Below are 16,087 nucleotides of genomic sequence, written 5' to 3'. Positions count from 1 at the left end.
CATAATCCTCTCTAATCCAAGCAGGGTTTGTACTTGTTTTCTTCTGAGAAAGAAGGGAAATAAAGTTGGCTCCTTTTAGCCATGTTTCCCCTGCCCTCCCCTGAGCAATGCAATCCCACATTGCAGGGGAGAACAATGATTTCTTTGGTAGCACACACCTCAACACACAGCCCTGGGTTTGCTTTCTCCCTTTTTATTCCCATGTTCGGAATCAATTTTTTTCCTCACTTTCTGTTTATTTTACATCTCACTTCCAAACCCTGAGCTGGTTCTCTACTCCTTTTCTAAATGAAGACAATATCTCAAATGTCTACATTTTGCACACCCTGACATTAGCAGTGCAACCACGAAATCCAAAAAGAGTAAACTCATTTTTCCCCACTGCTTTTTGAAACAAATCAAAGTCCTTGGCCCCAACAAATGTAATGCCTCCTAGGTTTTCTTTTTCTGTAATACTATGAAACCATTTAATCCAGCCAGCTGTCTTTGTGTAAATGCAGAAGAAAATTTACAAGCCTCAATAAGTTAATCACAGCTCAAGGGGAATCTCTGACATGGAGGTCAGCAAGGCAGTAACTGTGAGGCTGTGACTGCCAGGAGACAATGCCACAGGAAGATGGGTCGATTCTGGATGGAGGTTCAGGCCTGACTCAGCAGGGTACTGCCCTTAGGCATCTCAGCCTAAACAAGAAAGTGGACAGTTGTCAAGGGCACTGATCACCTACACAGTTACAGGATGCTTCGATATTCTGGGGCTCACTCTACCTTAATCCCAACTCTCCTGACCTTGTGTTTCCTCTGGCAGCTAAAAGACACCTAAGTCCCTAAGTCCCCACCATATTGAGGGCAGAAACATGCTGCAGTACCAGTGCACTGTAGGAGCAGGGCTTAGTGGCCTTTCACAGTCACAGAGGCAGAGCAGGGGTCAGTCTCTCCTCCTCCACACCCAGCTCTTCTCCTCAGCTGGCAGGGTCCTGCCAGGGCATTCTCCATCCCACCCCGTGCCATGGGGCACCACAGCCTGGGGAGCATCAGGCCCTCCTCTCCTCCACCCAAGGAGGACACAGAGCCTCCTTCAGAGCCCAAGCACATGGCAGCTCTCTACTACTAGGCATCTCACACATTTAAAACCATGGCAATACCTGAGCACCCACAGCCCAGCAAGATCCTCCCATGGTCAGCTCCAAGGATCACACTAAATGCCACAAGTGGTCCTTCCCTCCAACTTCTTCAGGACAAGAAAAAAAAACAAAAACTCATGTGCTTTACCTGGTCCACAACAGCTTGGCTGGCATTTACAGCTTCTGGCATCACTTGGCAGCTCCATTTGCAGTGGGACGGGTCTCCTTGGCTCCTGGCTTCACAGCAAATCGGTCATCCAAAGCCCCAGCAGGTCCGGTACCTCTCCTGCAGGGCACTTTCAAACACTAACATCTGGGTCTGTGATTTGAAGCAAAGGAGAGGAAGATTAGAAAAAACAAGAGCTGTAAGTGGGACACAGGGAAGGGACAAAACCAGCCCGTGACATGCATTTCAGCCTCAGTCCACAGGAGCCCCAGGCACAGTCACGGCAGCTACAAAGCACCACAGCGTGTTCAGAAGCAGTGCTGGGAAAGGAGCAGCTTGCTTTCTTTATGCCTTGTGAAGCACTGAAGGGACAAACTGGTCTCCTTGCCACTGCCAGGCCAGCGGGTGCAGCTCCCTTGCAGCACACGGGCTGTGTCAAGAGGTGCTGGGGCAGCCTGAAGGCACCAGCTCCGCTGGGCGAGGAAGTTACAATGTGAGCAGGCATCAAGAAAAAAGGCAAAGTGGAATGTGGCTTTACCTGCTCTGGGCAGTTGCCTTCATAGGCTTAATACAACCATGCAACAGCCACAACTGCTGAGTTTGAAATCAAGCAAAATCCCAAAGCAATTGCTGGATTTGTCAAATATTTGACTGCATTTGTATCCAAAAGTCTTTTGCCAAAAAAAATGGGCGTTTTGTTAAAGAACAGCCACACAGAGGCCGTCCTGGGCTGGAACCTGAACCAGGGCTTTATGATTTTTAAACAGGGCACCTAGTGCACCCCACAAAAGAGCCTCTGCTCTCTGCCGTGGAAGTACTGTCAGACTCCACAGCTTTGACGTGATCGAGGTCTCCATGCTGACTCCCAGCACATCACATTTTGGCACTGGGAGCAGAAGGGCAGGTTTTCATTTTCCACATAGAGATCGTCCAAGCTGAACTGTTAAACGAGCTCCTCGGGTTCTTCCTTTGAACCTCTTCCCACCCTTCACACATCCCAAGAACTACCATGAATCAAAGAGCCAGCAACAAAAGCAGCCCCAAGCATCTGCAGATTCTCCTTGAGAGAAACCTTCCCACTCGTGAAAAAACAGCTCTGTAATAAGCACATGGCCTCAAAAGCAGAGGGGAAAACCCTTTAAAACACAAAGCAGGAGTGGAGCCACTCGTGAAATCAGACTTGTTGATCAGAAACGCTGATCAGTCTGTGCAGGGAGCACCAAAGGCCTGAAAGAATGAATCTACCAAGCCACTGATATCATTGAAAACAGCTGGGATTTTAGAAGACAAGACAGTAGCCACATTAAAAAAAAAACCACACAAAAAAAAAAAAAAAACCAAAAATAAGGATAAAAAATTAAAAGATAGGCTCCTCAGTGGGTCTAGAACCAGCCATGTTTGCATTTCAGTGACCACCAGCACAAGCATCTCTGAGCTTCAAGGCTCAGCGTTGCAGGACAGACCCACCCAACCCGGAGCTGTCAGCCTCACGGCAGAGCTTTTGTTTCCCATTACCAGGTCTGTTATAGGAGCAGCTCAAGAGGGTGCAGGTTTGGTTTCAACAGCCTCTCTCTGCCAAGCATGAAAACAAGGACCTGAGTACCCCACTTGTGACTTCCTCTCACACTGAAAAGTCTTCCTAGTGCACCCTGGCACCCGATCTCATTAAAAGGGAAGAGAGGGAGCAGATGGAAACCAAAACCAGCTGTCAGCTGCCAACCACTGACCCCATCCAACTCCATCCCTCGCCCCACTGCGGCAGAGGCACAACTGGCTGCTCCTGGAATGACAACAACAAGGCCAGCAGGAGGCAAGGAGGATTTCAGGTGGGCAATAAACAGCAGGAGCAGATGAAATCTTGGTAAATAAGAGATCCTTTGTCAGGAAGAAATTCATCTGCAATCAGGAAAGACAACAAGTGAGGACTGTGCCACGTCCGGGACCATCCTGTCCCTGCAAACAGTGAGGAGCAGTGTCCTGGCTGGAACAGCCACCATGTCTCAAACCTCTCCAGCACGTCTCTGCCTCCAGGCACCAGCAAACCCAGCAGCAAAGTCCCAGTACATGAGCTGGGATCCCCAGCAGGGCCTGTGGGAATCACACTTCTATCTCACAGCCTCTAGTTCAAGTATTCAAGCACTCCAGGAAGCCTCAGCAGACCCAGGTGATGTCCTGTAAGCAAGAGCATAAGAGAAGGTACATATATCCACCACCCTTCCCTCCAAGGTGTTTGCTTCATTCCTATCCCCAGAGCATCCCACGTGAGCTCCACCACAGACACAGCCCTGACACTTTCCCTTACAAAACCGCACGGGAACTTCCAGGGCAACCAGGCCAGAGAAGAAACCTTCCCCATTTCCCGAACCAACCCAAAACTTTTTCCTCTTTCCTACAGATAGAAAAAAAAATCCCCCCCACGACAGAGGCAGCACCTAAGATGGACCAAGGGTGACACTGAAGGTCACAAATTTGCACTCATCTCATCACAGCTCTGCCAGGGACCAGGCAAGGTGTTTGATCTCACAGGGACTCAACTTTCCTACCTGCCAGGCCAGTCCAGCAATACAGATTTGGGAAAAGGCAAAGTCACAAGGACAAGCAAACAGCTCACATTCAACACGGTGCTGTGAATGCTGCAGAGAGGCTTAGCTATCCTCTCTGTCATCAGCCTCTCTGAGCAGCCTAGTGTTTTTCACAACATACAGAATAAACTTTCTTAGTAGAAAATGGTATCTTTTACCAGACTAACTTGATGGGAACAAAAAGTTTTACCGACAAACTTTACCTTCTCCATAACCTTACAGCATGTTGGCTAGATCAGCATTCCTTAAAGTATGTGCCTACAGCAGTCCTGAAAGGCAGAGAAAAAAGCATCTCAGCTTGGTGGATAGAACTGTGATGCAGATGATACTGCACAGGAGAATTAAGGTGTAAGTCTATTATGCATCAGATTTTCTCCAGTAACTGCCTACAAGCAGGGTCCTGTCCCACAGAAGACACGAGGCGTCACACTCCCCATTTGCTGTGGGCTTCGATGCCTGGCACATCTGCAGCCAGGTTACAGCTGCCTGCCTCCGGCCTTGGCCACCCACCTAAAACCCTTGAAGAGGGAAATGGAAGGGCACTGAGCATCCAGCTGGTGCCTTCAGCCCTCAGCATCCTCCATCTCTAAAGAAAAACAGAGCAGGGCAAGTAAAATCATGCCCAGGCACCAGGACCTTCTAGAGGCATCCATCAGCTGAACTTCTGACTGAGAAACAAATATCTAGGGTTTCCCTTTAGCTCAGCCTCAAGGCACATACCTTCTTTTAAACCCCCCCCGGCTGTTGCTCCCACCTTTTTAATCAGGAACTGGATGCTGATTTCTCCCAGACAGGTTCGCAATACCTCGCTGGGCTGAATGCAGAAAGATGGCTTCTGTTTAATTTTCCTATGACTAGAAGACAGAGGTTTCCAAACCTGTTTGGAAACATTTTTTTCCCTGTCTGGTCTCACCAGCGCTGGGAACTCCTTTTACAAATGATATCTCATTAAAGATACATCTGGTATTAACCAAGCCAGCTACATCAAACCTTCCCAAGGAATAGCTGGGCTGCAGGGGAACTGATGAACCTCCTTATGGAGCAGATCTGGGTAACCAGCCCAGCAAGGAGACTGGTCAGGAAGCCAGCTTGTCAGTAACACTTCTTCTCCACGAGCAAGAGCAGTGACAGCTTTGCAGGCTGACTCTGGGAGGCTCCAGCTGCTGGCAGAACACAGTTCCCTCCTCTGCTGGTTTGCAAGCCCTCCCTCCCCAGGCAGAGGCAGCAGATGAGGTAGCCAACCTCCCTTCAGACAGGACATCTGAGTCTATAATGGCAGCTTCGATCTCTGGGCTTAGCTTCCTTCCTCTCCACAGCTCAGAGAGCTTTTCTGCCTCGTTGGACACACTGGTCCCTCCCTGCCCTGAACTTGGGAGAGGGCCCTGGGGAGGTCAGACTGGCCCCTCCATGCTTTCAAGCTTGCTGGGCTGTATCTCTGTGCAATCACAGTCCCTGCACATAAGGGCAGCCCTTTTTTTAGTCTCTCTGGCAAAGTGAGCTGAAAAGCAGCTGAGGAGAAGGATTCACTTGGGACAGTCGGATTTCTCCTTCCCAGCGAGCAGCATTTGCAGGGCAGCAGACAAACTGGCTGACATTTGCCGAGAGCTCTGAAGGCACACAACCCTCCAGAAATGCCCATCATTAGTCCTGCTGTTCTTGGCCCACAAAGCTTGACTGTCTCCAACAAAAGCTACGACACAAAAGCACAACCCTTGCACACATCCTGTCTCCCTACTCTCGTCCTCCTTAACTGTCCCCTTGAGCCCACAGAAAAATTTCAAGGCCTAGAAACACCTGGTATGAAATGAAAACAAAGGTCAGATATCAAGTGCAACCCCTCCTGGGGATGTACGCCCAACAAGAAACCCTCTCTCATTATGGTCATAATCCAGGTAAGCCTGAAACAGCTGCTCTTGAGGAAAGAAGCAGTACAAGGAGCTCCTCCCCAGCACATCTCTCCCAGAGCCCTGCTTGGTCCCCGGGCAGGGCAGGGGCTGCTGCCAGCATGGGCTCCCTGCCTTCCCAAATTCCCCCCTCGACATTCCCACTTGCCCCAGGTCTGTGTACAGTTTCATCTGGACACTTCACAGCAACAGAAGCTGTCTTTCCAGTCAAATAAATTCATCTAGAAGAGAAAAGGCAGCTAGCATCTGCTCCCTGGCAGAGCTTGCAGCAGACAGCAATATTGCTACAATTCTCCATGTTTTACAATGATTTTTCTCTTCCTTTCACTCATAAAGCAAATTGCATGGGTCATCAGCAGTATCAGGTAGAGAAACATGGAAAAATTTAGGAGGAAGAGACTTTGGATGTCTCTGGTCCAACCCCTCTGCACAAAACAGACAATTTCAAAGTTAAAACAGATTGTGCAGGGATGCATCCAGCAGTGTGAAATATCTCCCAGGATGGAGATTCCCCACCTCTCTAGATCACAATAAACTTTTACCTGCCTTTAAAGTTACCAGATGTTTGTCCTCAGCTACAGCCTTTGTTTGGGAAGTGAACCTCAGCATGCGCCTTCAAAGTCCTTGGCTCCTGGAAAAGAAGAGAAAGTCTCCTGGTTTTTTAAGTAGCCATCTGCTGAGACCAAAATGCCAGTTGTTTCATACCAAAGATAAAAGCCAAAGCCAACGTACAGCAGAAAGGCAGGGAGGTCATTGACCTTGTGTATAGGAGTGCCAGATGTGCCATGGACCAATAATCCCATGGAAATAAAAGGTACCACTTGCCTTTAAATATGGGTGATTGCACCAAATTGGTGCAGACTTGTGTCTGCTCCAAGTACTTTAAAGTGCTAACGTCTGCCCTGGGGCCTTTTCAGTAAGAAGCCCTTGGAGACACAGGCTGCCAGACTTGTGCCAGCCAGAAGAGGAGAGGGCAGCATGTCAGTGATTCTGGCTGAACTGGTTCTTGTCACAAAGTTGGGAGGAAGAATTTGATTTTTTGGTATGTTGGGCTACATCTCTTTGTGTTTCTCTTTCCTGGAAAAACTAAAGGTGATGGTTGGAGCAGTGACACAGAAAGAGCACGTCCCAGTCTCAGTCAGGGTCACCTACGTTATAGGAATGGTAAGGTCTGGTCCCCCGAAGCCACCCGGAGCTCCCTGCAGTGGTAGGAGGGGGTTAACTGGGAAGCACCGATGCCTGTTCCACTTCCTGGTCTGTCAGCTGAGTACAGACAGAGCAAGTCAGAGATGGACATCCAGACAGACAGTTGCTTGTACAAACCAAAGTGTTTCAGCCAGAAAATACTGAGGAGAGGCCAGAGTCCCAAACAACGTGATAGTAGAGCATGTGGAAAAGGAGGAAAAGGGTTCCTGAAGCCCCCAAGGCCCACGAGGCAGGAAAAGTCAGAAAGCAGGTAGCATTCCTGAGAGTCAGGCCAGCTGTAAGTGAGCCCAGATCATGGGCTCAGAAAAGCAGAGCTGTAACTTGTACTGAGCGCCAAGATCTGCTCAGCTAAGCTATGCCAAACACTCAATAAAACAGCAGCTCTGGTTTGGTTTTTTTTTTTCCCACTGGATGAATAATCTTTTCTATCAGGATGCAGTCAGGAACCCAACTCCAGTTTGGCTGGGACAGCCTTTCCTCTGATCAGGAACCTGGAAATCTCAGCTCAGCCACTCACAAGTTTCTTGCTCGCAGGGAGACTGCTTATAACAGCGCAGCAGACTAAACACAACAAGCAGTCACTGCAAAAATCAAGGCAAACCCAGAGGTGTGCTTGCCAGCAGAGCATTTTAGTTGAGGGAGCAGAGCGAAGGATCCTTCTTTCACTGATCCCTTGAAAGTATGCAACTGCTTTCCATCACTCATCTCCACCCAGACTGAGAAGGCTGAAGGGGTTCAGTTCTTCCTGGAGTCAAGGCCAAATAACGGGCACTTGTCACCTCACATCTGCACTTGGGACTTACACAACCTCTGCCATAACACAGCGCAAAACCCAAAGTCTGTCCTAACACTTGATAACCACACCTAGAGGGCACAGCTCATGGAACAGCAGGACCAACCCTGAAACAGAGATCTGCCCAGGGCATGGGGGAGAACGCGGAGGAAGATGCAGTGCTGGAAGCACTGGGTTCCTGAAGCTAACAGCAGCACGGATGCAATCTAGACAAAAAGCTCTGCCTGTTGCATTCCCATTGAGTAATTAGTGGGAGGTTTAGCTTTCTGTATTTGTAAGATTGTCCTGTACCTTGCTAGAATATGGCTTGCTAGAGGGGTATGTCTCGTGCAGATCTGCAGTAGGGGATGTCCCAATTCACTCAGCCCTGGCAAATCAAAGCTGTATCCTAATGACAGAAAGCAGAGCTGAGCTGAGAGATGGGACCACTGTGAAAGCCACTGCCTGACGTCCAGGACAGAAGAGCAGAGGTCTCCAGTCTCCATCACAAGGGGCCACTCCCAAAGTGCCTCCTACCTTCTGGTCAGTACAGCCGTAACTTACAGAGCGGTGACATCTTTGAGAAAGGGTCCGAAACCTCCACTGCGAACAGCAGACGAGCCCCAGATGTCGTCAGCACAGGGTTGGCTGGATTATTCACAGCCAGGGAATCAGCTAAATGCAGTTTAACTCAGTTGCCTGCTTAATCCAGAGCACTTTTAAATCCCCATACACTGATCCAAGTTGCCAGAGGTATTTTAACCCCTGAGACCCCAAGATGCTAAACATTGGTTAAGAAAGCAATTTTAAATGTACAAATCGAATTTCCTTCAGTGTTTCAGTAACTGTGAATGAACTGCTCATCCATCCTGGCTACCAGCTCTTGCTACAAGGAGGATTCATTCGGCTCCATCTTGCTTAAAATACTGAGCTGAATCAGCAGATCCTGTCCTGGAGGAACAGGTAACCCTGCCCTGAACCTCTGTGCGTCACGCAGCCCCAATCTGCTGCTGCAGATTAAGGGCCAGAAGCAAAACACAAACAGGACAAAGAATAAATTGACAAACTGCTGGATTTGGAGGCCTGGTAGCCCCCTCCCAAAAGACATGTCCAAAGACACCTGGGCTAAAGGATTGTTCCTTCAAGTACAAGAGGTAATACAGTAAACCCTCTTGTTTTCTCCTGGATTTGGTCACCAGAGAGCTGCCCACCAGCCCCTGGACAGAAGAGCACACATCCTAATTAAGGGCAACATGTAAAAGCCCAAACCAACAAAAGTAGACCTTCATTGGTGGCATTTGGCAAGTGACAATGGTACAGCAGCTTGTGGTAACAGTTCTTTGAAGGGAAAGCCAGAGTTGATAGGCATCACCGCTGGAAGGCTCTTACAGAGGAGAGTGTTAAATAGCGTCAGCTGGAAGGTTTAAACATTGTCTGGGAAATGTCAAACACTGTCAAGATATCACAGAGCTCTCTGCAGCCAAGCCCCAGCGAGGGACTCCTGTGGGCTCATCTCTGAGAACACAGACTGATGGGCCACCAGCCCTGCCAACAGAAAACACCTTATTAGCAGCTGGTGCAGAGAATACAGTGCCCTCAAAACAACCAAACCAGCCAGGTCAGCCAACCCAGACACCCAGCATCTCCCCGCAGTACCTGCAGCCACAGCTGCAGCCCAGCCCTGCTGTCAGGAGTCCTCTCGGACTGGTCGGGTCAGCGCTCCCAGACTTCCAAACCCCGTCCTTCTGGGAGCTGCACTCAGCCCAGTTCAGGCAAAAAAAGATGAAGACACCCCTTAACTCGATTTGGAGACTTCCAGGAATTCTCCCACCTCAGGGAAAAGGAAATGGAACGAAATTTTTTGTTCAGTTTTTCCAAAGCAAAATAAAACCCAACCACTGCAGCAGCGAGACAGCTGTCACAGGAGTAGAGATCTTCAAAACTCTGAAATAAATAGTCTTGCCTCTGGCTTCCAGCTGCATGGGATTGCTTTATAGCACCTTACACAAAACCCACAATAAAATACCTCCAACAGGTTATCAAAGCAACAGCATTAAGGTTGTCCTCGGGATTAGGCATTGGCTTCTAAACCCCCCATTCTTTGGTACCTTCAGCAAACGGCCAGCTCTGATTCAACCCTCGCTTGGTTTTCTGAAAGGGTGACAAAAGCAGCTTCAGCAAGATCAGAGTCAGACCACAAAATCTGCTTCCTTTAGAGATCAGGCCCTGCTGTCTCTCAGCAGCTCAGATCCCCCTACAGCTGCTGGGCCTGCAGGAACTGAACAACTCGGGTCTGACCAGGGGACGAGGCAAAGCCTGGGGAAGAAGGCCAGCTGTGAAACAGTTTGACAGAGAAGAGGGGAGAGAGAAAATATGGGGCAATGGAGCTTCCAAAGGAGATCAAAAGAATCAGGGGTTCATGAACCCAATCCATGAACTAGAGGTTTTGTATCTGTACAGATGTTACTGTACTTGGAATGGCAGAACACTAAAATCCATTGCCCAGGGGGAACAGAGAAGCTTTGGAGATGAGCACAGAGCACAGCACTGCCAACTCTTTAACAGCCAGCAGAGCACACCTCCTCCCAGGGGTGGCCAGCTTTAACTGCCACACTGCTGCCAGTGAGGACAGGGGAGGAGAGTCAGGACAGCTGCAAAAAGTTCATGAGACTTCTCAAAGGGGAAAAAAAGGAAAGAAAAAATAACCAAGATCTTTTTACCAGGCTGTCTGTGACAAAAGCCATCAAAACATGAGAGTGGGTGATGGACAGTTGGGGAGAACAGTCAGGACTGGACAAAACAGACAGCATGAAATCAGAATGAAAATGAATATTCATCAAAAAAATCACTTAGTATTTGGCTTTGCCCGAGAGGTACCTCTGTGTCACAAGGTAAATATCCCATTCCGCTGCCCAGATGCAGATTTATTCCAACAGACAATTATTCCACTAACCAAGGGATTTCTACACAATAACCTCTGCAGCCTGAGGCAATGCAGCCGTGCATTTGAGTACATGCACACCCAGTGTGCGCAGGCTTGCAGCTGAAACCTTCCCATACTTCTCTCTTCATTGCTGCTGAAACATTTTGACTCCTCAACCCTACACTCTGGTTCTGCAACACTTCCCCATACAGTCAAACTACAGTTTCAGGCACATCCCATCGCCTGCCCAGGATGGAATCCCCAGAGTGTGACTGTTCCCAATTCCATTTTTCCCGTAGGAAACAATGCGATAGAGAGGAATGTGTGCAGGTGCCTCAGCAATGCACACAGCCGAACCACACAGGAACAGCTGGTGTGATGTGGAAGATGGTGAGACAGAAGTGAGACCTCTGGGGTTGTCAGCTGCCAGTTCAACACCTGGTAATGACAGAAGTAGTAGAGGAAATTCTAACTGCTTTTAATATACCAAGAAACAACTGCTACTTGCCTGAGCTTTAGAGTGGAAAATCCCTTTATAACACAAAATTAATCTTCATGATGTCCTGGTGACCCCGTGTGACCCATCTTCAAACAAATCACCATTCTGAAACATCTCAGCTGCTTCTCCTGTGACACTGAACACCTGACAACTCTTTCACTGCCAGTGGTCCTGCTGCCTCTCCTGATCCATCACATTTTCATCAACACCTTCAGATTCCTGCTGCTTAGCAAGGGCAATGAAGGATGAAGGAAAACAGGACCATGACAACAGTAACCAGAGCAGGGTATAAAATAACTGACAGCAGAGCTCTGAAACAGAAGGGACAGACAGCAAGGCATTACTGTGCACAAGCTTTCACAGTGCAGACGCAGTATAGACAGGGTAAGAATCTGCTCCCCAGCTCTGGAAAACCCAATCCCCTCAGCAGCAGCACTACTGACACCTGCAAGCTTCCTTCCTTAAGTTCTAAGGACAGAGGAGCATCACCTGGATCCAGATGCAGCCCACCTCTGACTACTGCCATTTTGAGGTGTTGCATTTTTCATATCAATCAGCAAGAACTTATAAAGCAAGATTTCAGTTAACTGTCCTAAAACCTAAATCCCCAACAGGAATTGCCTCAAAAGGTCGATCAGAGACGAGCTGGCTCCACCTGCTGCATCACCTCCCCTGACTACCACTCACAAAGCCCAAGACCTCCCCAGCCTGTCCCAGCCAGCGCCCCAGGAAGGTGCTGTCAGACCTCTCCGCTCCCCTGACAGCCCCCCGGCCAGCTCCCCGGCACAGGGCACATGCCAGCTGCAGGCCGCCAGCCAGCGTTAGGGACAGGGAGTCACTCCAGGAAAACTCACGTTTTCCCCAAAGACCAGGTTCTGCTCCGAGCCCGAGCTACCGCCGCGAGCCCACAGCACCCTGCCTCTCCGCAGCACCCGAGGGGTGCAAACCCCGACCCGGAGCAGACACCAGCCCTGTCCCACCTGCTTCACACGGCATCCCTGCAGCCACAGCCACCTCCTGAAAGGGGGGAACCTGCGAGAGCAGTTTTTAAATGTGTTTCCATGAAGACCAGGCAATTACAGAAACAGATTTCACAGGGAGAAAACCAGAGAAAAGGAGGAGGAGGAAGTCGGTCTGCCTGGCTACATGAAATTGGGACGAGAACAAGCAGAGATGCAGGGCAGAGCAGAACTGAACAGGAGCTTGAAAGCGACGGGAAGCAAAAACAGGCAAGATGAACTACACCGGTGTTCTGGACAGGAGCCTGGTTTTGTTTAAATCTTGATTAATTCTTCCTTATCAATTATTCTCATGATTAATTCTATTTCCACACAGGCATTTTGTCAACATTTAAGAAGATGCACAGGAGACCCCAGGAGGAGCCCCAACACTCACCTAGGAACGAGGTGACGATCTGCAGACCGACAGCACATCAGGCGGGACAAGCTTGCAAAGAAGAACGGTGGCAACCAGTTACATCACGTTTACAGCAATCCACAGCTACATGCAGTGAAAAGCAACTATTTAATGCAGAGCTGGTGCAGAGCAGAGAGGTGGAGATGAAGGAGCAGCTGACGGGGGAGGCTGAAGCAGTGCCACCCACGGCAGGAGCTCTGCCGGCTGTTTGCAGCCTGAGAGCAAGTGGTGCTGCCGGATTTCGCAACCAGAAGCACTCCCAGGATCCCAGCACACAGAAACTTGTCCTTTAATTACTTTTCAATTACTTCTTGTACCTTCATTGCGTGAGACTTCTGCTCTGCCTGCAGATGTCAAGAGATTCTTTTCTGAAAGCAGAGCAGGGTCGTTCCAACTTGAAAAAAACCCCAGGATTTGTCTTTTGGGAAAGGTGCAAATTAGAAGCTCTGCACAGAAACTGAGCTTTGTCCAGAAATCCAGAGGAGCAGCAGGGCTCTGCAAAGGGGCTGGGCTCCAGGACAGCCCCCCTTCTCACCCCGCCCCCCCCGCCCCCAGCTCTCCCAGCTCTCGCCCTCGGGCTTAATGCCGGTTTCTGATCAGCACCTCTTGGCTCTGGTGACTGGCACCCTCTGAAGCACCACTCTGAGGTGTTTCATCAGATTGAACCCACCCAACTCAAATCACCACAGAGAGCAGAAAATATTAACTGCGTCACTTCTTTCACACTTCAAGTAAAAATAAAGGACTAAAATTCACTTTCCCTGGGGTAACCTGACAGATAAACCCTGCAGACACAACAGACCCTTACAGACAGCAAAGACCCACCAAGTTCAAGGTAAAAGGACAAGCACAGTCACACATCAGAACGTCTGAACAGCCTGAACTGTGACAACAAACCTTTTTTTTTAAAAAAATCAGAACCATGAAAAAGTTTGGGTTTTTAGACCAAAGCTTCCCCTTCCCCGGCGATCCCACCACCCCCTCCAGGGAAATCAGCCCCAGCCCCTGCACTCACCCACTGCTAGGCCGGAGCCACCACCACTGGTGCTGGTGCTGGTGCTGGTGCTGGTGCTGCTGGTGCTGGTGCTGGTGCCACCTTTGCAGGAAGACTGTTCATTCAGCCATCCAGAACAAAGTGAGTGTTTTAAAAGGAGGAATTCCCACTTGCTGGGTGAACCAAACTCTCTTCCTGGAACATCCCTCAGTGCAGACCACAGAGAGCTGGAGGACCTCCTGCCTAGGCCGCCTCACTGCAGACCATAAACCCTCGCAGACTGTCAGCAGGAAGTAGGCCCTGTGGGGGCGAGGGGGACCCCCGGGGGGGCTCCAGCACGTTGTCCCTCCACAGCACCTGCCCACACTCCTGCCTGTGCCGTGAGGGGGGGATTGGGGACCCGGGGAGATTATTGGGGGGGGTGTTATTGGGGTTCTGTGGGAGTTGTGGGGGTTATTGGGGCCCTGGGGGGGGTTATTTGGATCCTAGAAGGAGTGTAATGGAGTCGGGGGGTGGGTTCCTGGAGGGGTTTGGGATGGTTATTGGGGTCCTTGGGGGGGTCTTGAGGGAGGTACTGGTGTCTGAGGTGGGGAGATTGGGGACGTCCTGGAGGGGGTTCTGGGGGAGGTACTGGGGTCCTGGGGGTGTTTTGAGGGAGGTATTGGTGAAGGGTCTTGATGCTTGGGGGGTGTTATTGGGGTCATGGGGGAATTCAGGGGGTTATTAGTGTCCGGGGGGGAGGGGGGGTTGTGTCTAATGGTCTCCTGGGGGTGGTTTCTGGGGGAGATATTGGGGTCCTGGGGGACAGTAATGGGGTGCAAGAAGGGTCCAGTGGGGGCTACTGGGGTACTGGGAGGGATCTTGTGGGGGATAAACCCCCCTATAACATTTCAAAATAACTCTTATATCCCCCATATACCCACAAACACCGCCATATCACCCCCAAAGCACCACCCGATATCCCCCCAAACCTCCCCATATTCCACCAAATCACCCCCAAAACCACCCATATCCCCCCAAATCACCCACCATATCCCCCCAACCCCTCCTGTATCCCCCATATCCCCCCAAAGCCCCCACATCCCCTAAATCACCACCAAAACCTCCCCATATGCCCCCAAACCCCCCATATCAACCCAACACCCCAAACCCTCCATATCTCCCCATATCCCCACAAGTCGTATCAAAACCTGCCCATTACACCCCAAAACCCCCACATACTTCCAAAGTCCCCCTTATATCCCTCATATCCCCCCAAACCCCCACATATCCCACCAATTCACCCCCAAATAAACCGTATACCCCAAAACACCCCCACATATCCCCCAAAAACCCCAAATCCCCAAATAGCTCTAAAACACCCCCATATCCCCCCATATCCCCCATATGACCCCAAAGCCACCCATATCCCAACAAATCACCCCAAAATTCCCCATATCCCCTAAATCACTCCCAAAACCTCCCCATATGCCCCCAAAACCCCCCATATCCCCCCAAATCCTCCCATATGCCCCCAAATCACCACTCCATATCCACCCAAACACACCCATATCCCAATAAATCACCCCCAAAAAACCCATATCCCCCCAAATCACCCCAAAACACCCTTATATCCCCTAAATGAAACCCAAAACTTCCCCATATCCCCCCAAACCCCCATATCTCCCCAAATCCGCCCTGATCACCTCAAAACCTCCCCATATCACTTCAAAACCCCCCATAGTCTTCAAAATAACCCTTATATCCCCCATATCCCCCAAAAATCACCCACCATATCCACCCAAATCCCCGATATCCTCCCAAATAACCCTCCATATCCCCCAAACCCCCCCAAATCCCTCCTAAATCCCCCATATCTCCCCAAATACCCCCAAAATCACCTCAAAACCTGCCCATATCCCTCCAAACCCCCATATATACCCCAAATCACCCCCCCATCCCCTCAAACCACCATACCCCCCAAATCACTCCCCAAACCCTCCTATCCCCTCAAACCACCATACCCCCCAAACCACCCCAAAACCCCCCATATACCCTAAATCACCCCCAAAACCTCCCCATATGCCCCCAAGCCCCCCATATCATCCCAAATCAGCCCATGTACCCCAAATCACCCCAAAACTTCCCCAAACACCCCCGTGACCAACCTCCACTCCAGTGACCCCAACACATACCAGGGTACCCCCTGGACACCTGGGTTCCCTCAGAGTGGGGCTGGGGACTCCCCAGGTGCCTGGTTCCTCCCAAGACACCCCTCTCTGTCACTCTGTGTGTGTGTGTGTGTGTGTGTGTGTGTGTGTGTCCCAGGCACCATCATGACGAGGGCTGCGGGACCAGTTCAGGCTCGACGAGCTGCAGGCTTTAGTCCCCTGCCATGTACAATCCACACAACCGTCGGATGGTGTGTGGCCCAGGACAGGGGTTGGAATCACACCGAGCACCAAGCGGCCCCGCAAGCAGGGGGGGAATTGCCCCACCACAGCTGCTTCTCCCCTCTCGTGTAG

Source organism: Strix uralensis, chromosome Z (genome assembly GCF_047716275.1).
Source record: "Strix uralensis isolate ZFMK-TIS-50842 chromosome Z, bStrUra1, whole genome shotgun sequence".
NCBI classification, from domain to species: Eukaryota; Metazoa; Chordata; class Aves; order Strigiformes; family Strigidae; genus Strix; species Strix uralensis.
Note: the sequence above shows the minus strand (reverse complement) of the source record.